General features: G+C 45.4%; 1 protein-coding gene across 4 annotated transcripts in view; it reads right to left on the bottom strand.

The window, feature by feature from the left end:
* TOGARAM1 (TOG array regulator of axonemal microtubules 1) overlaps nt 1-25,695 on the bottom strand; it is a 289,809-nt gene that overhangs the window by 225,617 nt on the left and 38,497 nt on the right. The gene's annotated exons all lie outside the window — the stretch shown is intronic.

Genomic DNA, 25,695 nt, shown 5'->3' with positions numbered 1-25,695 from the left:
TAGCATTTTTTGGCCGATGAATCGTGCTTGTTCCAGCCTGATCTGGATGCGTTAGAAAAGTTTCAGATGGATACTAGCCATTGCTATGTGGTGGTGATTTGAACAGCTCCTGAAGACATCTAGTGGTGAAACATAGTCCTGTGTAGAGTTGTCTCCAAGTTTTTTCTCTCCATCTGTGATTGAATTTCAACATTTTGAAGAAGGACGCTTATATTAATAACTACATTATGGACTACAACTGCCTTGTGGATTTACATCATTAAAGATCTGTGGTGAATATGACAGTCCGTGAAGATTTATAAACTCATCATCAATACAGGAGGACTGTGAAGTTTCTCAGAGATGTGTTGCCTGTTTAGGAGGGTTTGATATCTTCCTTTTCCTTTTGAAATATTGATGGACATTTTTATGCAAGCATTTGTGTTATATATATATAAAAGTTGAGGAAGTGTATGTATATTGAAAGGATTTATGACATCTGTGGAGAAAACTGATTTTATTTGTATTTTTAATTTAGGATAGTATAATTTAGAAACATGACGGCAGATAAAGGCCATATGACCCATCCAGTCTGCCCATCCTCTGTAACCCCTAATTCTTCCTGTTCTTAAGCGATCCCACATGCTTATCCCATGCCTTTTTAAATTCTGGAACAGTCCTCGACTCCACCACCTCCACCGGGAGCCCATTCCACGCCTCCACCACCCTTTCTGTGAAATAATACTTCCTTAGGTTACTCTTAAGCCTATTCCCTCTTAACTTTGTCATATGCCCCCTCATTCCAGAGCTCTCCTTCATTTGAAAAAGGCTCTCTTCCTGTACATAAATGCCCTTGAGATATTTAAACATTTCTATCATGTCTCCTCTCTCCCCCCTCTGTTTCAGCGTATACATGTTGAGGTTCATAAGCCTGTCCCTATAATTTTTGTATTCAAGACCGCTTACTAATTTCGTAGCCGCCCTCTGGACCGACTCCATCCTGTCTTTCCGGCAGGGCCGACTTGTTACGTTTAATGCAGAATTTGTAACAAAAGGTTTGTAATAATCTATTCTTTTATACTGTAGCCACCATTCTCATGACTATCTGTATATTGAGAAGAAAAATACAGTGTATGTATAGCAAGAGACAGTAAGCAAAATAAAAGGCTGGTACTTGTGAAAGGAGGAGGTGGTACGTTGACGCCTCAATGAATGGATGATAGGATTGCTTGACCAAAAGCAGAATTTGCCAGTGATGCGTTATCAATGCAATAATGCTTTGTAAAAGTGTAAGGTGTAGACCAAGTGGCTGCTCTGCAAATGTCCGGCGATGGAGTTCTCTGTAAATGAGCTCCTGTGGCTGCCATAGACCTAAGGCAATGAGCTGCAACATGTGGAATTTCTGTAGAAGCATTCGCTGTCTTGTACAATAAATGATGCAAGCTGCAATCCATTGACAGAGTATCCCTTTAGTAACTGGTTGCGGTTATGAATCTGGACAAATTGGCAAAAACAATTGTGATGGTCTAGATGGTGAAACTGTTCTGGTGAGGTAAATAGACAATGCGCGCCGACCATCTAAAGTGTGAAGTTGTCGTTGACTGTTATCCTCATGTGGAGGAGGATAAAAAAAACCTGGAAGAGTAATCACCTGATTAAGATGTGATGGAGAAATTACCTTTGGTAGAAACTTCAGATGGGTCTGAAGCAAGACTTTATCATGGAGTAGCTGCGTGAAAGGTGGATAGTGAACTAGAGCTTGTATTTCACCAATACGCTGAGCAGAAGTTAGTGTGATAAGAAATAATGTTTTCCATAAGATACTTAATTTCTGCTGTTTCAAGTGGTTCTAAAGGTGAAGAAATAAGAGTACTGAGTACTAAGTTAAGGTCCCAAGCAGGCGTCGGAGGATGAACTGGGGGATGGAGATGTAGCAATCCTTTGAGGAACATTTTGGAGATTGTATGTTGCATAAGAGTTACGTTTTAATGGGATCACGAAAAACTGTTAAAGCTGCCAAGTGAAGTTGTACTGACGAGTACTAGAGTCCTGATTGAGACAAATGGAGAAGATATTCTAAAATGTGGCTTATCGGAACAGTCTGAGGATTGTAACGGTGAGAGAAATGTTTCCATTTAGCAGCATATGATTTTCGTGTGGATTCCTTTCTGGAAGCTAGAAGAACCTGCAGAACTCCTGGGGTGAACATCATGTCTGATGTGGAGAGATGAACCAAGCTGCTAGAGACTCCAGATTTGGATGTAGTAATGCTCCCTCTTGTTGAGTGATCAGGTCTAGTTCCAGTGGAAGTGGAACTGGGCGTTGGGAGGAGAAGTTCAGGAGAATGGGAAACCAAGCTTGACATGGCCAGAATGGTGCTATTAGCAGAAAAGTTGCCTTCTCCAACTTTGCTTTTTGGATTGTCTTTGAAATAAGTGGGAACGGAGGAAAAGAGTAAAGGAGACCCTTGATCCAAGTGATTTGAAATGCGTCTTCCGCCTGCCTTTGCGGACTAGGATGACTAGGCAGACTGGATGGACCATGCAGGTCTTTTTCTGCCGTCATCTACTAGGATACTTTGCGCAACATCTGCTGCATTTGGTGTTTTGTGGGGAAGCAAACAGATCAATGACTGGATGTCTCCATTGATTGAAAAGGGAGTACATAACAGTGGTCTTGCATGACCATTCGTGGGGTTGCAACTGTCTGCTGCGTGAATCTGCTAAAATATTCTGCTTTCCTGGTAGGTATGATGCTGATATTGTGGACTGAAGGTGAAGTACAAACTGCCAGATGTTGAGAGCCTTTCTGCATAGACTGCAAGATCCTGTTCCGCCCTATGCCACTCGACTGCCTGTGCGTATATATATGGTTTGATTGATTAGATGATCTTGAAATGCCTGAAGGGCTAGTTAGATCGCTTGCAGTTCTAGCAGGTTAATACTGTAGGTGGTCTCCAGAGTAGACCAGAGTCCTTCAGTCTTGCATTGATACATATGAGCTTTCCACCCTTGTTTTGATGTGTCTGTTACGTAGATGGATGGCTAAGGAGGATGAAATGGCATGCCCTGAAGGAGATGACATATATGGTCCACCATTCGAGAGATTGCTTCAGTGCTTGAGTGAGGCCTATTTTCTCCAATAGTGGATGGTAAGCTTGAAGCCATCTGTCTCTCTCCCCGGTCCCCCCCCTCTGCGCCCCCCCCCCAAATTGCAGAGCTGGCTATAGCTGAGGAGAGAGCCTGGGGGGGTGGGTGGCAATGCATTACTCCAGGAAAAAAAAATTAAATGATCCCAGGTTCCAATCTAATTCATGTTTAATGTGGGATAAAATGCCATAATTAAGTAAATAAATATAAACTTTTAATGTTGAGCAACTGATTCGCAAAGTGAACATATTCTAAACACTATAATGAAAATAAAATGATTTTTTTTCTACCTTTGTTGTCTGGTGACTGTTTTTCTGATCATGCTGGCCCAGTATCCGATTCTGCTGCTATCTGTCCTCTTAACTCCGTTTTCAGGGCTTCCTTTCCATTTATTTCTTTCCTTTCCTCCTTTCTTCTTCATTTCTGGTCCTCAGCTTCTGCCTATTTTCTTCATCCATGTGCAGTTTTTCTCTTCCTTTTCCCTCATCTCATCTCCTTCCTCACTCTTCCCTCCCCTCCATCCATGTCCAGCATTTCTTCTCTCTCCCCTCCTCTCCCCCGCCCGCCATCCACCCATGTCCAGTGACCCTTCTCTCCCCCTGCCCTCCATCCACCTGTCCAGTGACCCTCCTCTCCCCTGCAAGCACCCATACCCAGCGACCCTCCTCGCACCTGCATGCACCCATACCGTGACCCTCCTTTCCCCTGCCCTCCATCCACCCATGTCCAGCAGTGACCCTCCTCTCCCATGCTGCCCTGCATGCACCCATACCCAGCAACCCTTCTCTCCCCTGCCCTGCATGCACCCATACCCAGTGACCCTCCTTTCCCCTGCCCTCCATCCACCTATGTCCAGCAGTGACCCTCCCCTGCCCTGCATGCACCCATACCCAGCGACCCTTCTCTCCCCTGCCTTGCATGCACCCATACCCAGTGACCCTCCTTTCTCCTGCCCTCCATCCACCCATGTCCAGCAGTGACCCTCCTCTACTCTGCCCTGCATGCACCCATATCCAGCGACCCTTCTCTCCCCTGCCCTGCATGCACCCATACCCAGTGACCCGCCTTTCCCCTGCCCTCCATCCACCCATGTCCAGCAGTGATCCTCCTCTCCCCTGCCCTGCATGCACCCATACCCAGCGACCCTTCTCTCCCCTCCATCCACAAATGCCCAGCGACTCCCTTCTCTCCCCTGCCACCCCCTCCCGAATTGTTCGGTGAATTCACCTCCCTCCCTCCGGATATGGTCCCTCACTTCACCGATCTATTTGAATTCTTCAGGGCAGGCAGTCTTGCCTGCCCGCTGCCAACGCTGACTCTCCCCCGCTGGTGCTACCGGTTCGCACTTCAAAATGGCCACCGAGACTTACAAGGGCGGCCTCCAAGACTTCAGCAGAAGTCTCGGCAGCCATTTTTAAAGTGCGATCCAGCAGCGCCAGCGGGGTAGAGTCAGCGCTGGCAGCGGGCAGGCAAGACTGCCTGCCCTGAAGAATTCGAAGAGTCAAGTCAGTGACGTGAGGGACCGGATCAGGAGGGAGGGAGGGAGGGAGGAAAGCCGGCTCGCAAGTCGGAAGCAAAGTTAACAACCGGCTTTTGCGAGCCGGCTCCAGCACACCACTGCCAACCAGGAACACAAAAAGGTCAGCACGCACATTCCTGAATCTCCACTACCCCAGCTGCAAAGGACTAAAATATAAAATCAACATATGCATCCAGCTTCTCCTACATAAGCACGCAACTTTGGAATGCACTACCAAATGCCATAAAACCAATGCATGACTACTACTACTTAACATTTCTAAAGCGCTGCCAGGGTTACGCAGCGCTGTACAATTTTAACACAGAAGGACAATCCCTGCTCAAAGAGCTTACAATCTAATGGACAAGTGTAGAGTCAGTTAAGTAGGGGTAGTCAATTTGGGGCATGCACGATTACATGAAAGGTACAGAGGTATAAAGGTTAGGTGCCGAAAGCAATATTGAAGAGGTGGGCTTTGAGCAATGATTTGAAGATGGGTAAGGAGAGGGCTTGACGTAGGGGTTCAGGAAGTTTATTCCATGCGTAAGGTGATGCGAGGCAGAATGGGCGGAGCCTGGAATTGGCGGTGATGGAGAAGGGTGTTGAGAGGAGGGATTTGTCCTGTGAGCGGAGGTTACGGGCGGGAATATAAGGGGAGATGAGGCTAGAGAGGTAATGAGGTGCTGCAGACTGAGTGCATTTGTAGGTAAGAAGGAGAAGCTTGAACTGTATGCGGTATCTGATCGGAAGCCAGTGAAGTGACTTGAGGAGAGGGGTGATATAAGTATATCGGTTCAAGCGGAATATAAGGCGTGCAGCGGAGTTCTGAACTGATTGAAGGGGGGATAGATGGTTAAGAGGGAGGCCAGTGAGGAGTAGGTTGCAATAGTCAAGGCGAGAGGTGATGAGAGCGTGGATGAGAGTTCGGGTGGTGTGCTCAGAGAGGAAAGGGTTAATCTTGCTGATATTAAAGAGGAAGAAGCGACAGGTCTTGGCTGTTTGTTGGATATGTGCAGAGAAGGAGAGGGAAGACTCGAAGATGACTCCGAGGTTGCGGGCAGATGAGACGGGGAGGATGAGGGTGTTGTCAACTGAGATCGAGAACGGGGGAAGAGGAGAAGTGGGTTTTGGTGGAAAGACGATAAGCTCGGTCTTGGCCATGTTCAGTTTCAGGTGGCGGATGGACATCCAAGCAGCAATTTTGGATAAGCAGGCTGAGACCTTGGCCTGGGTCTCCACGGTGATGTCTGGTGTGGAGAGATACAGCTGGGTGTCATCAGCATAAAGATGATACTGGAATCCATGGGATGAGATCAGTGAGCCCAGGGAAGAGGTGTAGAATGAGAAAAGAAGGGGTCCAAGGACAGATCCCTGGGGAACTCCAACAGAGAGCGGGATGGGGGTGGAGGAGGATCCATGAGAGTGTACTTTGAAGGTGCGGTGGGAGAGATAGGATGAGAACCAGGAGAGGACAGAGCCCTGGAATCCAAATGAGGTCAGTGTGGCAAGAAGAAAGTCATGATTGACAGTGTCGAAGGCGGCGGATAGATCGAGGAGGATAAGGATGGAGTAGTGGCCTCTGGATTTGGCAAGGAACAGGTCATTACAGACTTTAGAGAGTGCTGTTTCTGTCGAGTGTAGAGGGCGAAAACCAGATTGAAGTGGATCGAGGATGGCCTGAGAGGAGAGGAAATCGAGGCAGCGGCTGTGAACGGCACGCTCAAGTATTTTGGAGGAAGGGTAGGAGGGAGATGGGGCGGTAGTTGGAGGGACAGGCCGGGTCAAGTGAAGGTTTTTTTGAGGAGAGGTGTGACTACGGCGTGCTTGAAGGTGTCAGGGACAGTTGCAGTGGAGAGAGAGAGGTTGAGGATATGACAGATGGAGGGGGTGACAGTATGAGAGATGGTGTTCAGTAAGTTGGTGGGGATGGGATCGGAGGAACAGGTTGTGCATTTCGAGGAGGAAAGGAGGCGGGCAGTTTCCTCCTCGGTGATAACAGGAAAGGAGGAGAAAGAGTTAGTTGGTTGGTTGAGGGAGGGGGGCTGAAGAGAGAAGAGAAGGTGGCTTGGTAGTGAATTCAAGGTTGATCTTTTGCACTTTGTCAGAGATTGAGGAGAGAGGGAGGGGGGTGGGTGGGAGAGGAAGGCATACCATATTGATCCATCCTAATTACCAGACAACGAAACATACCAGAATTGCTAAATAGTAGTAGTAACTGGACAAAACCGAACTCTCTATACTTGACTGCTTCATTTACTTTGTCACTAATGAACTTTAACGCAATACCACTTTATTTCTCATTCCGGAAATGAATTCTCTATACTTAACTGCTTAATTTACTATGGTCACTTATGAACTTTAATGCAATACCACTTTGCATTTCTCATTCCGGAAATGGTGATTGCCATTACGGAATAATGTAAGCCACATTGAGCCTGCAAATAGGTGGGAAAATGTGGGATAAAAACGCAACAAATAAATAAATAAATGATGGTGCTGTGACTCTTGGTGCCGATGTTGTTGACCAGAAAGCAGAGATATGTTGGTGCCGAGAAGTCTTTGACGAATAGATGCAGTGTCTGCTTTGCAGGACAGTGCATCGGCTCCAAGATTGGAGCTTGCAGAATGATGTCAGCAGTCGGTGTGTTGGTGTCGACAGTGACTGTTCTGAAGGCAGCGGAGACTGAGGATCCTGAAACCAAGTTGAATATTTGAGGTTAAAGTATTTTCCAATTGTGCTGCCGTATCAAGATGTTTCCTCTTTGATAAACCCTTTTTACCCACTGACTTGGAAGTCGGTGGAGGTTCAGTTGTGATTGATCTCATTTTAAGATCTCTCCTCAAGAGTAACTTGGAACACAAAGGACAATTTGAATCTAGGCATCAGATACATACACCTCTCATGGGGTTCAGTGTCTGAGATTTTATTCTTCCAGTTAGAGAAGCGTTTACAGTCCTACTTTTTAGATGACATATTTTGAAATAAAACCGAAGCTAAATCAAATTCTGCTAAAGAAAAATGTTAAGTAATGATGAGAATGAAATAAAAAAATAACTAAAAACACAAAAAAATAACTAACGGGAAAATAGTCTGAGGGGCTCATTTTAAAAGCACTTAGACTCATAGGTTACTATGGAACTTTGTAAGTCTAAGTGCTTTGAAAATATGCCTCAGAGTCGCAAAAAGGTCTGACTGTTACCACGGAAAGAATAAAACTGAAAGGGGGCGGTTACTGACTGATATTATACTACTGTATAAGGTGGGAATATACACGCATGTGTACTGTAAATTTTGTATGCAAAAGATTTTAAGCTTGGATACTAGTCCAGGTCAGTGACGTCACCAAGGAGTCACGTCACTTGTGTGGTTGAAAGATAATTCTGTCCAAGGAGAACTGAAAAGAAACATATTAAGTCTGCTCTTGCCCAGCATTGCCAAAACCCAATGCACTGTTTAATCCTGGGGGAATTCTGCACATGAAATGCAGAATTCAGCACAGACCATGGGTGTAGTTTGACTGTTTCATTTGGGGGGGGGGGGGGGCAAAGGATGGGGCATATTCATTTGTGTGTATATTATATATATATATATATATATATATATATATATATATATATATATATATATATATATATATATATATATATATGCTAATATGGAGGAATGAAGGGAGAAAGAACTGGCTTTTTTGGGAATAACCACAATGAATATGCATGAGATATCTCATACATATATATTATAGTTATTCCAAAAAAAGCCAGCTCTTTCTCCCTTCCTTCTTTCCTCCTTACCCAGCACTCCCTCTTCCTCTCCAGTAGTATTTCCCTTTCCCATACCATGCCAGTGTAGACCTTAGAAATGCATAAGCTCTATATGAAGATCCTTCAAGAGGTAGTGTGTCATGATTTAGGCTCTATACCCTTTCTGATGTTTTGGTGCCATCTCAGTAAGGCCAACACACAATCTCTCCAGTGCAAAACACTATACACAAACTTGTGCAAAAACCCACTCATAACCTTACCAAACCATAACAGAACCAATTCCAAGGACACACGATAAGCTACAACCTTATGCGTGGAAAGGCAGCACTATAATTACACTGGGCTCTAAAACATCAGTACACTACCTAATGAAAAAAAAAAACCCAAAAGGGCTGCAAATACTACACACTAGCAGAATACTGCACCTTTATCACACATGAAAAATACATGACAACAGATATGACACAAGGAACTAAAAATAAAATATATGAAGGCAAAATACTGAACTGGAAAGTTACCTCAAGAAGTTAGACTCAGCATGCAGCAATACTAGAAAAATTGAAACTTACATGCAAAATATCACAGATGCAAATTTCCAAAAGCTGACATTCCAATTAATACATTCTGAATAAAATATTTTTTCTACCTTTGTTGTCTGAGCATTTGGTTTTTCTATTTGCTTTGGTCCCAGTGTCTTCTGTTGTATGCAGTGTCTTTCCATTTGATATTTTTTCACTCACCATGTCCACCATCCTCTTGTGTCCTTATGCGTCCTGTCTACCATCTGTAGCCCTGTCCTTATCCTTCCTCGAGTTTCAGTATCTGCCATCAAAGTGTTCCGACCCAGCCCTTAAATTCAGCAGTTTCCCCTCCATCCACATCTAGCATTTCTCCTCACTCCCCTCCATCCATGTGCATCTGCTTCCTCTGTCTTCCTTCCCCTCCATCCATGTCCAGCATTTCTCCTCTCTCCCTTTCCCTCCATCCGTGTGCATCTCCTTCCTTTGTCTTTCCTTCCCTCCATCCTTGTCCAACATTTCTCCTCTCTTAACTGCCCTCCACTCCATCCATGTCCAGCATTTCTCCTCTCTTCCCTCCCCTCCATCCATGTGCATCTCCTTCCTGACTTCCTTCCCCTGCATCCATCCATGTTCAGCAACTCTCCATTCTCCCCTGCCCTCTCCGCCATCCAGCCATATCCAGTAAATTTCCTCTCCCCTGCCCCTCCATTCATCCATCCATCCATGTCCAGCAATTCTCCTCTCTCCCCTGCCCTCTCCTCCATCCACCCATATTCAACAAAATTCCTCACTCCCCTGCCCCAATTCATCCATCCATGTCCAGCAATTCTCCTCTCCCCTCCATCCATGTCCAGCAACTCTCCATTCTCCCCTGCCCTCTCCTCCATCCACCCATATCCAGCAAAATTCCTCTCTCCCCTGCCCCCATTCATCCATCCATCCATGTCCAGCAACTTTCCATTCTCCCCTGCCCCCATTCATCCATCCATGTCCAGCAATTCTCCTCTCTCCCTTGCCCTCCTCTCCTCTCCATGTCCAGCGATCTCTTCTCTCCCCCTGCCCTCCCCTCCTCGTCCAGCGATCTCCTCTCTCCCTTGCCCTCCTCTCCATGCCCAGCGATCTTTTCTCTCCCTCTGCCCTCCCCTCCTAGCGATCTCTTCTCTCTCTCTGCCCTCCTCTCCTCGTCCAGCGATTTCTCTCCCTCTGCCCTCCCCTCCTCGTCCAGCGATCTCTTCTCTCCCCCTGCCCTCCTCTCCCCCTGCCCTCCCCTCCATGTCCAGCGATCTCTTCTCCCCCTGCCCTCCTCTCCATGTCCAGCAATCTGTTCTCTCCCCCTGCCCCCCCCTCCATGTCCAGCAATCTCTTCTCTCCCCCTACCCTACCCTTCTCTCCATGCCCAGCAATCTTCTCTCCCCCTGCCCTCCCCTCCCATCCATGTCCAGCGATTTTCCCTGCCCTCCCTCAGCTTCCTGCCAGCCCTCCTCTCCGTTCCTCCCCCCCCCGGCGTGTTTAACCTTTTATTTTCAGTGGCAGCAACGGCAGTAAAGAAGAAAGCACTGCGAGCTCACCTCCAGCTTCTTCCTTCCCTCACACAGTGCCCCACCCTCGCGGAAACAGGAAATGCATCATCGTAGAAGGCGGGACACTGTGTGAGGGAAAGGAGAAGCTGGAGGCAAGCCCGCAGTGCTTTCTTCTTTAGTGCCGTCGCGGTCACTGAAAATATAAAGTTAAACACGCCGGGGGGGGGAAGGAACAGAGAGGAGGGCTGACGGTCGCTAAGCTGAGAGCGGGATGGACGGAGAGCTGCCTTCAGCGCTGTGCTGGCCCTGTGTTTGGGGGGGGCAATGCCCCCCCTCGTCCCCCCCCCCCCCAAAACTACGCCCATGGCACAGACACAGGCAGCAGTAGCTTTACTCATTCCCTCTTCCTGTCCCCTGTTGATCTCGCACTGCAAGAAGAGGAGGAAGTGAACTGCTGCATAAAGAGGTTTGATTGAGTAGAGGAGACAGACAACATGACATCAAAAAGTTGAAGCCAGTTAGGTAAGTCTGTGTTTCCCCTTCCATGTGCAGCCGTCGTTCTGTGTAAGCTTAAAATAATGCAAACAAACCTATGAGCTGCTGCATCCATATTGTCGTTCTTTATTGGTAGCATTTTTATTTAATCTTGCTTATATTTTCAAACATGCCAGCTTGTACAGCATACGGATGTACACAGAGGAAATATAATAATGGAATAACTCTTCATAGGTAGAGTAGTAATTTGTTATAAATTGTAATCAGTATGTCATTTGGAGGGGCTGGTTATAGGACACTCTAGCATGTTAAATTCATGCAGAGATCTTTTTTTCTCCTGGTAAAGGGTCACTAAAACAGACATCATGTTATGAGAAGCAGGTGTTCAACAATCAGGGTTTCTATTTATTTAATTATGACATTTATAGCCCTCATTAAACCATGAATTAGGCTGAAACCTGGCCGCATTTAAAATCAAAAGAGAAAGATGGTTTGTGGAAATTTGCTCCTTTTGTTTTGTGGAATGTAGTGATGTATTATAAAAATGCACTGAATATTGTTTATTACTACTATTTAAAAGAGAGATATTCAATAATGAGGGTAGAGATACCTTCATGCAGAAGTGGAGAGACAGTCTAAATGTACCAACATTTTCCAGTTCTGTGATATATATTTCTTCAAGTCATTTTTCAACAGCATTTTCTCAGTTATTACTCAAATGTGAACACAATTATAATGTTAATAAGTTTTGGATGTTACTGAATTCTATTATTGTCTCACTGTATTTCCAGTTTTGGCACAGTATAAGCAAGGACAAAATATAAGAAACCCAATGGACTGTACTACTGCTTATAAATGAAAGGCAGCGTCTCATCTAAGACGTTAAAGATGTTTTCTTTTTTTGTACCTATTCTTTATGTTTGTGGAGTGAGATATTTGTATTTTTCTTCTCAGTAACTGTTAGTTGATAGTTGAAGTACACCAATACGGCGGCAGCCTGGGGGAGACGGCTTCAGCTTTTTGACGCCAGGCTGTCTCTTGACGTTAAACCTCCTTGCTTATACCCAACTGTTTATGTGAACCGTGTAGGGAGGCTCACATAAATCGTTAGGTCTAAGCTGTCATAGATGGAGGAAGTGATCCAATGTGAAGTGGTTCACTTCTTACTCTTCTTGCTGTGCAAGCTCAGTGAGGGACATGAAGAAAGAGTGAATAGAGCTGCTGCTGTTGCCCTTGGCAGAGGATGAGAAAAGGCCAAAGCAAGGTTAGTGTGCCACAGAGGTTGGGGGGGGGGGGGGGGAAGAGGAAGGTGAACGTACCATATGGATTGAGGGAGGGGAATAAAGCAAGGTGAATGCACCATAGGGATTGAGAGAGGGGTGCAGAACAAGATGAGTGTGCCATGGAGATTGGAGGGAGGTAGAGCAAGATAAGTATGCAATAGGGATGGCTACTGCTTGGGCTGGCTCTGGATTCAAAATTGTGGCTGCAATCTCTAGACTACTACTAAAGGTCATAGCCATCATTTTGAATCCAGAGCTGGTATGGGCAGCAGAAAGTGGGAATCGCTGCTGCCCACCCTAGACCACTAGGGCATTTGTCTGGTGGACCTGAGGTGCTATAGGAAGGTGGGCGGGCTCACTTGGAGGGCATAGGGAGAACAACTGGAAATGCTGAGCAAGCAGGTGAGGGAATGGACAGGGTGCAAGTTTGGTGCTCCCACCTCCCTTGTGCCCTGGGCGACCACAGTGGCAGCACATACCTTGATATAGTCCTCAATAAGAGATGGGGGGGGGGGGGGGGGGTGTATACAGGAGAATAATTTGGGGGCAGACAGAATTAGGGGTCATGCTGGGAGTTACAGGGAGAGAGAACGGCAATTGGAGTGAGAGAGAAATAAGAAAGCTTGAGAAGGAAAAAGGCAGAAAGAGATGGGGGAATGCTACAAAAACACTATAAATACTTATGCTGAATTTTTCAGAATTATAAAAATGTTTGTGCATTCTCTAGGAGTAACTGTTTAAATTCTAGGATGTGGATATTCAAAATATTTACTTAGTTAAAACCAGGTTTACCAAATTTAAAATTCCTCCCCTTTATCCCGATAAAATTCTACTAGCTGAGTTAAAAAAAATAGAACAGGGCACACCCAGTGTGTGCAGACAGACCAACATTCAGCTTTTCCCAGCTAAGAGGATCTTTTACTAAGCTATCCACACTAATATCTACTGCACATTAAAACAGCCAATGCAGTAAAAATCCTGTGGAAAAAAAAGGTTAAGCTGCACACATTCATCCATGGCTGTAGGGGGCAGTGTTGGGGGCATTTGAAGTTACTTCCCATCACGTGACCCCTATCCAAGATGGCAGCTAGTAGTGGAAACAGGAAGTGACATGATGTGTCCAGTAGTAGCTGCCAGCTTGGAAAACGGGGCACAGCTATGAAGGCACTTTCCATGACATTAGCAAAAGGGGTGGGGTTTGGGGGGCAGGTCAATAAAAGGGTGTGGGTATTGGGCAGGGCTATGCAAATAAGGTGGGGCAAGAGGCATTGTTACGCAAAAGCATTAGGGCTTGTAATGGCTATGATGTCACATCCAATGACATCAAAAGAGGCAGGGAAGTGGGTATGGCTTGGGCATATCCTCACTTCTGATTGGCTGAGAACCCTCAAGTGGGTGTGTCACCTGTCAAAATTAATTAGTTTGACAAATGCCAGTGAGATACACTAGTATTAGGAAAGGCATGGAGAACACAACTGAGATATTAGAATGCCTTTGTATCACCCCATGCTGTGATCGCACCTCAAATATTGTGTGCAATTCTGCTCTCTGCATCTCAAAAAAACATATAGCAGAATTAGAAAATATAAGAGAAAGGCGATGAAAATAGTAAAGGTAATGGGATGAATCCTCAGTGAGAGAAGGCTAAAGAGTCTACAGTGCTTCAGCTTGGAGAAGAGATGCTCAAGGAAGATATGAAAGAGGTCTATAAACTACCGAGAGGAGTGGAACAGGTAGATGTGAATCACTTGTTTACTCTTCCCAAAAATACAAGGACTACTAGGGGGCAAGCAATGAAGCTACTATGTAGTAAAACAAAAACAGAGAAAATATTTCTTCACTCAACAGTTAATTAAACTTGTGGTAGCTTTGTATCCTGAAATGATTTCTAGGTGGAACCCCAAATGTACATTTTTCTCTAACTTCAACATTTCTAATGGTTGCTAGAGTCCTGACCTCTGAATGCTAATACAAAACAGCTTTTCAGTGGCGAAACAAACAGCATGTGCAGACAGATTTTGTGCTCACATAATTGAGTCAGAAGCAATTTTGGGTGGTGTTGTAGTCAGTAAAAATTTACTGACCAGCTCCAAATAAAAAAATTTATTATATGATAAATTTATCATTTTATACTTATATATACATATCTTTGTCCTGGATCTAAAGTACTGGTAAACAATAAGTTACATTTACCTGTACAATAGATCAAAAACAAACTTTAAAACCTATTATCAGTAGGAGTCGAAGGTCTGGTGTACTGACTCCACAGCCCTCTTATAAGTGCCCAATTTCCCTAACACAGTGGTGATGACACTATGAAACTTTGGCCACCATCAGATTACATACAGGGCTTGCACAGAGCGGCGTACCAAGGACGGGGCGGTCCGCCCCAGGTGCACACCGCTGGAGGGGTGCATAGAGCAGCCGCGCGCCTGTCGGCTCTGCTGGTTCCCTGCTCCCTCTGCCCCGGAACAGGTTACTTCCTGTTCCGGGGCAGAGGGAGCCAGAGGAGCCGAGAGCCGAACGGCTGCTCCCAGCAGCTAAGAATGCACCGGGGGAGGGGGGGGGGGGGGTTGATGCGCATCGGCGAGCCACCCCGGGTGGTAGCCGACCTAGGATCGTTACTGCTTGCACACTATTGTTCTGAACACAAAAGTTAAGTTTCACTTTTCATTTTGTGCATCCAGATTTGACAGTGCAAGACCTTTGCGAGAGAAACTGCACTGGCTTCCCGTCAAGGACCGTATCACTTTTAAAATTTGCGCTCTAGTACATAAAATCATCTACGGCGAAGCCCCAGCATACATGGACACCCTGATCAACTTGCCACCACGGAACTCTCATAGGTCTGCACGATCGTATTTAAACCTCCATTACCCAGTATATTCTGGACTTAAATACAAAAGAACCTACGCATCAACTTTCTCCTACACTAGTGCTTATCTCTGGAACGATTTGCCTAAGTTAGTGAAATTTACCGCTGATCATCCTACCTTCAAAAAGCGCCTCAAGACCTTTCTATTTGGCAAAGCATATGCATCGCTCCCGTCTGGCATCTCTAACTTCTGACTTGTCTTCCCCGCTGTCATATTACCACCTCTGCTTCTCTCTTTTTCACCACCTCGCTTCTGTCCTTTCCCATTATACTTCTAGGACATTAACTGTTTGACCTTGCCTGCTGTTTGTTTTATGTAGATTATTGTAAGCCACATTGGGCCTACCCTTGGGTGGGAAATTGTGGGATATAAGCGCTGTAAATAAATAAATAGTTTTTGAAGAATGTTTTGAATATAGCTTTAAAAAAAGAACACAAAAGGTTTTTATGCCGGTGATTGAAAGCAGCATGAGAACTATTTTTTAGTGCTGTTTGAGCTTTTGAGGCTTTTCCTTCTGTTTTTATTAGGCCTGGCCATTTAGTGCATTTCTAATGCAATTAACACACAAATTTTAATTCGCGTTAATAATTTAACACATTAATCACATTACCCAGGTCCACTCCGATCCACTCAGGGCCTCCGCTCTAGGTGCCCAGCGCTCCCACCAGGTGCTGTGGAGGACTTGCAGCCCTTCTGCATTTCCTCACAGCTGTATCCGGGGTGACTCCAGTTCCACCCCGATCTTCCCAGGGCCCTCGCTCCAAGTGCACAGAGTTTCCAGGTGCTTTTTGGCTAGAATCAGGCGACCCTCAGGGGGAGGAATGCTGGCTTCGGCCTAACCCCTGGTAAGCCTTTCCTCAGCTAAGAGGTGCCCAGCTCTACCACCGGCTGCCTTTCAGATGCTGTGGAGGACTTGCAGCTCATCTGCACATCCTTACAGCCTTCTCCGGGGTGACACCCAGGTCCACTCCGATCCACTCAGGGCCTCAGGGGCATTTTTCTCTTTACATCTAATCTTCTTCCCAGTTGCTAAAATACCTCAGTCATTTATGGCCCCTATTCACATTCTCTTCCTAGCCCTGTCCCTTCCTAATCTTTTCCCTCACCCCCTACCTCTCTCCGCTACAGGAACTCACTGCCCATCCATCGACTTCATCACCTCACCTTCTCTCCTACCCTCTTCCTCCCTCTTGGCTTTTAATCTCCGCCTCTTTCTTCCATTTTGCCTTCCCCATTCCACCTAAATACCTCTCGCCGTCGACGCCTTCGTGGCCACACCTCTCCTACTCTCCTCCGCTCTCTTTTACTCTCTCTCTTACTCTCAGCCGGTGACATCAATCCCAATCCTGGCCCCCCTCACCAACTATTATCCCAACTCTACAGATCTCACCGCGACCTCTCTAACCTCATCTCTATTTCTCTACTCCCCTCCTTTTCTCTGCCCTTCTCTTGCGCCCTATGGAATGCCCGCTCTATCTGTAACAAACTCGCCTATATCCAGGACCTCTTTATCTCGCATCACCTCCATCTGCTCGCCATAACAGAAACCTGGCTCTGCCCTGATGACTCTGCTTCAGTCGCAGCCCTGTGCCATGGCGGTTATCTATTTTCACATACTCCTCGCCCTGCTAGCCTTGGGGGCGGTGTTGGACTACTTCTCTCTCCCTCCTCCAGATTTCAACCCCTTCTTCCACCTCAATCTCACTGTTTTTCCTCCTTTGAAGTCCACTCTATCCGCCTTTTCTCTCCTCTGCCTCTTCGAATAGCGGTCATTTATCGTCCCCCTGATAAGTCCCTTTCATCCTCTCTCAGTGACTTTGACGCCTGGCTTGCCTTCTTCCATGATCCTTCCTCCCCCTCTCTCATCCTTGGTGACTTTAATATTCCTGCTAATGATCCTTCCAACTCTTATATTTCCAAGTTACTCGCTTTAACGTCCTCCTTTAATCTCCAACTATGCTCCACCACCCCCACTCATCAAAATGGTCACGGTCTTGATCTTATCTTCTCCTCCAACTGTTCACCCTCTAGTTTCCTTGCCTCTGATCTTCCCTCCTCTGATCACCATCTTATAACTTTCACACTTAAATCTCCTCCCTCCCAGTCCCGTCCTATCTTATCTAATTTATCTAGGAATCTTCACGATATTGACCCTTCATCTCTATCCTCCCATGTTTCAAACCTCCTCTCTACTGTGGCACCATCCACGTCTGTCAATGAGGCTGTTTCTTCTTACAATACTCTATCCTCTGCCTTAGACACTCTTGCACCTTTGATGACCTGCCCTGTAAGGCGTACAAAACCCCAACCTTGGCTGACTTCTAATATCCGCTACCTACGTTCCTGTACCCACTTCACCGAACGCCTCTGGCGGAAATCTCGGGCCCTTGCTGATTTCTTACACTTTAAGTTCATGCTGACCTCCTTCCAATCTGCTCTTTTACGTGCCAAACAGGATTATTATATCCAACTGACCAACTCTCTTGGCTCTAATTCTCGACTTCTCTTCACCACATTGAACTCTCTCTTCAAGGTGCCCCCACCCCCAACTCCCCCTTCATTATCTCCTCAGACCCTTGCTGAATTCTTTCACAAGGTTCAAAAGATAAACCTTGCTTTCTCTACCTCACCACCTCTCCCCTCCACTAGTCCGTTCCCCTCTCTCTCCTTCCCTCCTTTCCTGAAGTTACTATTGAGGAAACTACACTTCTCCTTTCTTCCTCAAAATGTACCACCTGTTCCTCTGATCCCATTCCCACCCACCTTCTTAATGCTATCTCTCCTGCTCTTATTCCTTTTATCTGTCACATTCTCAACCTCTCACTTTCCACTGCGACTGTCCCTGCTGCCTTTAAACATGCTGTGGTCACACCTCTCCTTAAGAAGCCTTCACTCGACCCTACTTGTCCCTCTAATTACCGACCCATCTCCCTCCCTCCAAATTACTTGAGCGTGCTGTTCACCGCCGCTGCCTTGATTTTCTCTCCTCACATGCTATTCTTGACCCACTACAATCTGGTTTTCGCCCTCTCCACTCAACTGAAACTGCGCTTACTAAAGTCTCCAATGACCTATTACTGGCTAAATCCAGAGGTCAATATTCCATCCTCATTCTTCTTGATCTTTCCGCTGCTTTTGACACTGTCGATCACAGCATACTTCTCGATACCCTGTCCTCACTTGGATTCCAGGGCTCTGTTCTTTCCTGGTTCTCTTCCTACCTCTCCCTCCGCACCTTTAGTGTTCACTCTGGTGGATCCTCTTCTACTTCTATCCCTCTGCCTGTCGGCGTACCTCAGGGTTCTGTTCTTGGTCCCCTCCTCTTTTCTATCTACACTTCTTCCCTTGGTTCATTAATCTCATCCCATGGCTTTTCCTACCATCACTATGCTGATGACTCCCAAATCTACCTTTCTACCCCTGATATCTCACCTTGCATCCAAACCAAAGTTTCAGCGTGCTTATCTGACATTGCTGTCTGGATGTCTCAACGCCACCTGAAATTAAATATGACCAAAACCGAGCTTCTCATTTTCCCCCCCAAACCCACCTCCCCGCTCCCCCCATTTTCTATTTCTGTTGATGGCTCTCTCATTCTCCCTGTCTCCTCAGCTCGAAACCTTGGGGTCATCTTTGACTCTTCTCTGCTCATATCCAGCAGATTGCCAAGACCTGTCGTTTCTTTCTTTACAACATCCGTAAAATCCGCCCCTTTCTTTCCGAGCACTCTACCAAAACCCTCATCCACACCCTTGTCACCTCTCGTTTAGACTACTGCAATCTGCTTCTTGCTGGTCTCCCACTTAGTCACCTCTCCCCTCTCCAGTCGGTTCAAAACTCTGCTGCCCGTCTCATCTTCCGCCAGGGTCGCTTTACTCATACTACCCCCTCTCCTCAAGACCCTTCACTGGCTCCCTATCCGTTTTCGCATCCTGTTCAAACTTCTTCTACTAACCTATAAATGTACTCACTCTGCTGCTCCCCAATCTCTCTCCACACTTGTCCTTCCCTACACCCCTTCCCGTGCACTCCGCTCCATGGATAAATCCTTCTTATCTGTTCCCTTCTCCACTACTGCCAACTCCAGACTTCGCGCCTTCTGTCTCGCTGCACCCTACGCCTGGAATAAACTTCCTGAGCCCCTACGTCTTGCCCCATCCTTGGCCACCTTTAAATCTAGACAAAGCCCACCTCTTTAACATTGCTTTTGACTCGTAACCACTTGTAACCACTCGCCTCCACCTACCCTCCTCTCTTCCTTCCCGTTCACATTAACTGATTTGATTTGCTTACTTTATTTATTTTTTGTCTATTAGACTGTAAGCTCTTTGAGCAGGGACTGTCTTTCTTCTATGTTTGTGCAGCGCTGCGTATGCCTTGTAGCACTATAGAAATGCTAAATAGTAGTAGTAGTAGTAATTACATTCCCTGCTTCTTGCCCCACTACCTGTCTCTCCCTCTGTCCTCTTCTTTCAGCTTTCTCATGCTTCTGCCTCGCCTCCTCCCAGACGGTTTGGCATCTCCCTTTCTTCCCCTCCCAGCTTGCCTTTACTGTCTGAAGAACAAAGGAGGTGTGCAGCACTAGATGCAGGCTGCTTCTTTTGAGCTGGGAGACCTCCCTCTGTAACTTCTGCCTCTTCTGACAGAACTTCCTGTTTCCTGTTGGCGGGATGCTATTCGCTACAAAGGGATGGCTCCTGGCTAGAGAAAAAAGACAGTAAAGGCAAGCAGGGAGAGTTGGTGAGAGTCAAACACAGGGGATGGAGGTCTGTAGGACCACCAGACCCCAAACAACATGGCCCTGGTGGCCTAGTACCCCCGTACCCCCACCCTGAGCCAGAAACACGGGGGCTGGAGGTTCGGTGGACCTCCAGTCCCCCAAGTTCAGGGGAGGGGGCTGGAGGTCTGGTGGGAGGTGAGATCCGGTGAGTCTCCAGCCCCCCTAACATCCCCATAAGAAAAGCCCTGGTGGGCCAGTAGGCTGCAAATCAAGCCCCCCTCCCCAAACCCTGTGGCCTAGCAGATCTCTTTCCGCCCCCCCCCCCCCATACCTTTGTTGGAGGAGGGAGGAAGACTACCTCCTCTTCCAGCAGCAGCGCCTCAAAAATGGTGGTGCCCAGCCCTGCCCAGTGCATCCTGTCAAACAAGTGCAGGAGGCGCTCAGGCACAATCCTCCCACACTTTATGATCAGAGATAATAGCACCCATAAATTTGCATGCTATTATCTCTGATCCTAAGTGTGGTAAAGCCTCACGCTGTTTAGAACAGTATGGGGATTTCTGGGCATAAGTGAATTGACAAGTTCACAAGGAGCATATGGATTTGACCTGGGCACCCTTGAATCTCAAGCTACTAGGCTATTCCTCTACCATCAGAAGCTTGTTGAGATGTAGATCCCATCTTATTATGGGGTCAGGAGACACTGGCTATCCGCCAGACCTCCAGCCCCTAAATTGCCGGCTCAGGGTGGGGGCTGCATTGGGGGGAATGGGGGAGCTGCCAGAATGCAAATCCATGTTGGACAGGGCTCCCCCAATGGTTGTAAACCCTAACGTCAGGGAGCTGGCGTAAGGTTTGGCACACTGCTCGTTGATTATTCGGGAGGAATACATTTAGCATGCATGTGCATGCTACTTGCGCTAAGAGCCCTGTTTTGCATGCTAGTTGCGTTCAGAGCCCGTGAGAATGTTGTTTTATGCTCTCGAGGGCCCTGATCATGGGGCGGTAACAAACGCAGGCACTAGTATGGTGCTAATAGTCTCTAGCGCCTGTGTTTGCTTCTGATCATTGGCAAATTAACCCTCTATTGCCTCAGGTACAAAATGAGATTGTGAACCCTCCAGGGACAGAGAAACACCTTCATGTACCTGAATGTAACTCACCTTGAGCTACCACTGAAAAAGGTGTGAGCAAAACACAGATAAACAAGCATGTTATAAACGAGGCTTCCTCCAAACTGTCCAGTTAGATACTTTTCCTGTTATGTCAGCCATTATAGAACAGAAAACAGTTACTTTAGCACATAAAAAATGTGTCTTAGGAGAGAACATTTCCTGTACTATCACCTGTGATCAAGTACAGAATGAGCTTATTATTATTATCTTAAAAGAAATTCTTATCACAGCTAAATTAGGTCACTATCACTTGTGCAGATGGCTAGTGTCAAGTTGCCTAAATTTGCTAGTGTTCACTTTGGTTGACTGAATATTCCAAATCTGTTCCCCACAAGTGTGCTCTTTCTGTACTTTAATTCCATTGTCAGGAAAATTCACTGCGATTTGCTCTGCTGTCTGGTGTGTAGTTTGAAAATTTGCTACTGTATCCTCTAGACATCTCACATTTGTGTAACTACTGGATGAAAACTGGGCTTCATTCAAACCTATTGATCCCAGTTTGAGTGAGCAGACACCTATTCATTTAAAGCATGAACCTAATCAGTTTCAAGAAGCCAACACCTGGTACAATTCTTCCCCTTAATCTCTAACAGCAAAGCTTTAATCCTCACACACTGCCTCACATAGAGGCTGATGCAAAAAACTACCCTGGGAAGCAGTGGGCATTTACAAAGACGTTTACGCAGGCCTATGATACAGGAGACCCATCAGCTCACTAGCTGTTCCTTCCTGATATAGAGAAGATTTGAAAGGAGCACAACACCAGCATAATGTGACAAACTTACTGGCAAGTCTGAGGTGGCATATAAGGGTTGACTCCCCGTGTATTGGGGCACAAAGCTAATGATATTGACACCCTGACCTCTCCCCCATCCCAAAATAAAACCTAGTAGTTTTGCAGCCCTTTCCTCCCCTCCCCCGCCAGTGATACAAAACAACCCCATACCTCTGCCCCTAATATGTTAAAAAAAAAACCCAAAACAAAACCCTTTCTGTCTAGTGCTACTCACTCCTCCCCACTAGACACCAGGGGCATTTTGTTTTATAATTTGGGGGAGGGGGGACGGTCAGAACACCAGGTAGGCCAATGTAGAATCCCCATGGCTTGATTTTTTTAAATGTCACCCTGCCAGTGTGTGAGACAAACAGTGTGTGCTGGCAGGATGGGTGACATTTTGCAATTGTTGCAAATTACTGCCGTGATTTTAATGCACAAATAATTTGCATGTGCATTTCTTACAGCATGTCATGGTATTTTTGCAGAACAAACTGCACACTGAGCTGGGCTCCTCAGCAAGATTTGCTACATTGGCCCATTTTGTATTACTTTAGAGCAGGACACTTATGGTCATTTTTTTTCCAGACTGTTTCTTTTTCTATTGCTCAGAGTGTATGACATCTACCTTCCTCAGGACATTTTGCCGTACAGTGCGAACTATTTACTGGATCATACCTGGTGCAGTCATACACCACTAGTCTCAATCACCATTAATGGCACAACATATTCTACGACTCTGTTTATCAATAACTCTATGGACATTCCAAATTATTTCATACACTGTGCACCTTCCACCTCTTGGTATGGGAGAAGAGACATTACAAAAACCTGCTAAACTTTAAAGAACTCCATGTCTATATTGATCACCTTGAGAAAACCTCCAAAGAAGTGAATCATACCATACCATCATTTATGAAGTAGTAACACAGTAAATGATGGCCTATCTGGTCTGCCCAATAAGGTGGTTAGAGTTGTACCTGCCTCTCTTTGCAAGCTGCACTCCTCTATGCCTTGTTTAAGTGTGAATGTCATTTAAGCTTTGTTTCGATTCCCTTCTCTTTCTATATAGGGATACTCTGTTTATCCTCATGCATTCTTTTAATTCCACCACTTCCACTGGGAAAGTATTCCAGGTATCTACGACCTGTCTGTAAAAAAGCATTTCCTGATGTTACTCCTAAGTCTACCTACCTGTAACCTCAATTCATGTCCTCTAGTTCTACCACTTCTCCGTCTCTGAAAAAGATTTGTTTGGATATTAATACCTGGCAAGAATAGAAGAGTTCTACAAGCTTTTGAAAACTTGGCACAAGGTGTTCTTGTTTCTGCATGGGAAAGTTTATTTGACTATTCACCTATTACTGAGCATGTTTTCAATTTTCTTATTCACCCTATCATTATTTTACCTTTAATACAAATTTTGTTATGCATTGTCACAATTTTCTTGTGCTCTAAAAGAAATGTACAGCTCCTTGCAGTGAATGTCCTACAGAATATCTTTGGCTTTTTGAAGTACTTACATTTATTTCCCCCTCCTCCCTCGTTTGGCTTTTCCTACTCTACTGCATACCAGGGTCAGCTCTAGTATAGTGCTGATTCCCATATCACCCTACCCTCACTCACAGCATCCTGATACCTTGAGGCCTTAACTTCCTCAGAAATTCCTACAACCCTTATCACTGTTTGTTCTCTCTATGATGGGCACTGTAATAGCCAGTAGTGAGTGCCCTATCTGAGGCACAAGGTCTAGACTCAAAACAGCAGGACATATATTATTGGAGGTATTAGATGCAAAACACAATGTAAGTTTACCACTGTTGTATATAAAACAGTTGAAGCTTTGAATACTTTGTTTATAGGTACCACACAAGTTGCTTCCACCTTCTCCCATGCATACTCAAGAAATGTATAAAAAAAAAATAAAATAAAAACTAAAAAACTGTGGGAAATGTCAGCATTGCACAGTGCTACCTACAATTCAGTTAAATAAGGCTTCTGGGATATATTACAATTCTGACTGACTCCTGGTTTCACCTTTAAGGTGATGTCAGTGAAGACAGAGTTGGTCTTGCCAAGATTTTGCTTATCATTTAGATAAAGACTATACAATCAGGCAGGCTCCTGAAGCCTCAGTCTTCAATGGATACCTGCTTTAAGGATACTATACAGAAAAATCCTGGAGGTTCAGTCTTCAAGAAAAAAATCACAATTTCTACAGAGGACAAATACAGTAGGAATTAAGCACATACTAAAAGTCATGCAATTCTTTCATTTATAAAAATTCTGCTGCAGAGTCAGGGGCTCCCACACAAGTACTCATACAGGAGACATATGTTCATACAGAAACAAACATACATAATTCCCTTATTTGGCAGGCAGGCCGGCCCTGTTGCTATTTTTCAAGATGGAAGTGCTGGAGGTAGGAATGAGAGGCCATCACTACTGATTTGGTGGGAAGGGGGGGGGGGGTTAACCACTAGACAGAATTTTAAAAAAAATTTGTTTTAAGTTGGGGAAGAGAAGGAAGATGTCAATAGTCACCAGGGTTTTTTTTCCAAGTAATAGGGAACGGGTTGATGCACTAACCAGAAGATTTTTTTTAAAATTAAGTCCGGGGGGGGGGGGGGGGGGGGGGCTGATGCAAATGCTGGCAGTTTGCTGCTGCTTTATGGTCACCTTTCCTATCTCAGCCAATAACCATCATGCACTGACAGGACGACTGACTTGCCACAATGAGCTGCGGATTAAATACGGCAGAAATTTGTATGCTCATTGATTATTTGAACCATGTTTCATTTTTTGCAGAAACCTCACAATAGAAGCCATACAGTCAAAGGCTCTAACTCACAGCTTTCTGTATCGGTCCCAATATGCGATAGTGTGGCTAGCATGAGTAAGGACCTAGCGAAGCTTGAAAAATGATCCAGAATAATGCTAAAAATGCAGGGTCATGTATTTGGGCTGCAAAACTCTGAGGAAATGGTACAGTTTAGGGGCTGAAGTACTTCTGTGTATTAAAGAGGAGCGAGGCTTGAGTGTGATTAAACTCTGGAATTCGTTGCCAGAGAATGTGGTAAAGGCAGTTAGCTTAGCGGGGTTTAAAAAAAGATTTGGCCGGCTTCCTAAAGGAAAAGTCCATAGACCATTATTAAAATGACTTGGGGAAAATCCACTGCTTATTTCTGGGATAAGCAGCATAAAATGTATTGAACTTTTTTGAGATCTTGCCAGGTATTTGTGACCTGGATTGGCTCTGTAGGAAACAGGATGCTGGGCTTGATGGACCTTCTGTCTGTCCCAGTGTGGCAATACTTATGTACTTATGATCATACGTGTTGATCTTAAGGTGGCCAAACAGGGAAAAAAAGGTGAAAGTGAAAGCTAGAAGGATGCTTAGGTGCATAGGGAAAGGAATGGCCTATAAGAAAAAGGAGGTGGTAATGCCTCTGTATAAGTCTCTGGTGAGAACTCATTTAGAGTACCGTGTACAATTCTGGAGAACACACCTTCAAAAAGATATAAACAGGAAGAAGTCAGTCCAGAGGGTGGCTACTAAAATGGTCAGTGGTCTTCATCAGAAAGCATATGGACAGACTTAAAGATCGCAATATGTACACTTTGGAAGAAAGGCAGATAGAGGAGATATGACAGAGGCATTTAAACACCTCCATAGCATAAATGCACAGGAGACGAGTCTCTTTCAATTTAAAGGAAGATCTGCAATGAGGGAGAACAGAATGCAGCTGCTCTTGGGTGCTGTTTTTAATGTTATTTTGATATCAATATACATTTTTAATCTCAATTTTCATTAATGTAAGATAAAAACAAAAACTGTTAATGTTTTATAACTATCAAATCTGTAATAAGGATTTCTGGCTTTATTAAATCAGAAATGCTGAACTAAGTTTCACTATGTAG

This window comes from Microcaecilia unicolor, chromosome 9 (genome assembly GCF_901765095.1).
Source record: "Microcaecilia unicolor chromosome 9, aMicUni1.1, whole genome shotgun sequence".
NCBI lineage: Eukaryota > Metazoa > Chordata > Amphibia > Gymnophiona > Siphonopidae > Microcaecilia > Microcaecilia unicolor.
The sequence above is the reverse complement of the archived record's forward strand: the minus strand, read 5'-3'. Positions and strand labels throughout refer to the sequence as shown.